Source organism: Puntigrus tetrazona, unplaced genomic scaffold (assembly GCF_018831695.1).
Source record: "Puntigrus tetrazona isolate hp1 unplaced genomic scaffold, ASM1883169v1 S000000513, whole genome shotgun sequence".
Classification (NCBI taxonomy): Eukaryota; Metazoa; Chordata; class Actinopteri; order Cypriniformes; family Cyprinidae; genus Puntigrus; species Puntigrus tetrazona.
In genome coordinates, this window is record NW_025048150.1 from 675,001 (window position 1) to 677,500 (window position 2,500).

The 2,500-nt window shown below is 37.4% G+C and overlaps 1 protein-coding gene across 1 annotated transcript in view; it reads right to left on the reverse strand.

Moving 5' to 3' along the window:
- Positions 1-2,500, reverse strand: part of shmt2 (serine hydroxymethyltransferase 2 (mitochondrial)) — a 25,880-nt gene that overhangs the window by 16,048 nt on the left and 7,332 nt on the right. The window lies entirely within an intron of this gene.

Genomic DNA, 2,500 nt, shown 5'->3' on the forward strand with positions numbered 1-2,500 from the left:
TTTTCCATCCTTTAACCCAAGCCTAAAGAAATCCCGTTAGTGTTCTTGCGGGTTCAGATGAAAATAATTGACTATATTTCACAGGGAACAGCGGCCTGGCCCCACAATGCCAGAATATTCAGATTTGACTATTCTTGTGGGATCTTTGGTAATAAAGCAGTACACACACACACACACACACACACACACACACAAGACAAACAAACACTCAGAGTCTCACGAGTAACGAGATTTATTACAACGCAGACATTCTCATAATCACTAAACATAACTCTAATTAAAAGAGCGGCGCTCGTCCGCCGAGAGACCGACGCCTTCCTTCAAACTACTGATTCTTTCAGGAGTTCAGTAAACCTCTTTATGAATAGGTGATTGAATCATTGATTCACTGGATTTGTTCAAAACCTGGATACATTCAGAAACACAAAAAGTCTGCTGTTGCTTTATAGGTAATATTTTTACTTGCAGACCATACTGGGTCTAAAATAATGAGCATCTTTAACCCAATATCTTAAGTCTTAAGTCCTGCAACATGTTTGTCAGCACTGTATGAAATATCATCTCATTAAAAAACTTATTTTTCATAACTAATTAAATGTTAACTAACTGCATAAAATTGATACATCCTTAAAATATTTTATGGAAACATTTGCTTAAATGTGCATCATTCGATATATTAAATCATATTTTTAAATATAAAATGTATACATATAAATATAAAAATAATATAATGTATAAAATGAATCATTCCTCTAAAGAAAAATATTTTATAATTGAGCAAATGTTTCATTAACATTAAAGGTTATATAGCTGTTTGGATTAATATATTACATAAGAGCGGTATGATTCATATGGATTTATGATGGTGTAATAATAAGCACAATATAAATATATCCCCATGAAGCACAGATCTGATGCCTGAAGGCGTGTAAACAGGATCTTGATTGAGAACGGGTTTTTTTAAAGAAGCAGAAAAATATAGAGACTGACTGAAGTATCTGACATACAGACAGAAACATGAAATTAATTCTTCAGTTCTACTCGGTGTGTGTGAGTGTGTGTGTGTGTGTGTGAGAGAGAGTGTGTGTGTGACGGGCCGTTGGTGAGATACAATAATCAGCATGACGCTTTAATTCTGCTCCAATCAGCAACTCTCGACAGAAACTTTACAGCCAAGTGGAAATTCAGCATAACTGCTTATCTAATCTCTCTCACACACACACACACACACACACACACACACACACACTCTAAGGGTTTCTGGGTGTCGTTTCTTTCGTCGCCGCTTCATGTTTGACAAGTTTCAAGGGTGCTCACTTTGTGAACTCAGATCCTCCTCTGCATTCAAGAACCAAAAAACCACCGTGGTTTTACCATGTTTTTGTGTTTGCAGCAAGCGAGTCCCACAGTATTCTCTGAAGTCCAAAAGAGAAGCATGAGAACGTCAGGACGCGGAGTTCAGCCGATTCAACACAAACACACGACGCATTCAAACGCATTTCCACTGAAGAAAGTGCTCGTCCACAAATACACGATGTTCCTCTATCCTCTGTATCTTCAGTGAAAAATAAGATTTGATTTTGTCTTTATTTTTAAAGCTACCGAATCTATTAATTCTACAGCTTCTTTATATTCCATATGATCTGTATATTAGGGGTGCCACCGTTCTAACATCAAACCCTTCGGTATGACATCCACGGCTCGATGCGCGCTGGGGAACTGACTTTTTTTTTAGTTTCGCATGTGCATAGTGTTGCTTATGTTATAAAAAGCGATCTTCCTTTGTAACGAGAAGCGCTTCTAAACCTACCGTCCAACACAAGAGAACATTATAGCACGCTTTTTCTTCACTAGAAGATATATTCTACGGAGTAATAAAGATTACGTCAGCATCATTTTAACACTATCTGAGAGGTTATGAAGAACACTGATGAACTGATAGATCTGTTTATTGTTTAACGTTATTTCTTCTTTTTATTCAGTGAGGGCGTCCCCTGGTGTCCAGTAGGAATGAAACACACATTACTTGTCAATAATGGCTTGCTTACTGGTTATAAAAGGTAAAAAAAAAAAAAAAAAAACTCTCTTAAAAGAAACTTTAAGTACACAAGTAGAGTAGAATCGCCTGCATAATATTATTATTTGTGTATTTTAATGATTTTATCGTTATAACAGTGTTGAACGAAGCTGTCTAAACCTTTAAGTGCACTAAACATCGTTACTGTACCGCGGTGGACTTTAACTATTTATACTTTAATAACTCCTCTCACTTTGACCTCCGACCCGGCGTTTATCTGAACTCGTCTTTAGGGCGCACTATTCTTCAGAATGATCTGGAGCCGCACCGAACCGAACGCTTCATAATTAACAGTAATAACACTAATGGAGGCCCTCACGGGGCCCTGACGAATCGCTCACTTAAAATATGTTATTAAAAAACAATTAGCTCATCGACGCCGGCGCATTCGTCTGAAAGACGGACTCCAGCATCACATCGAAC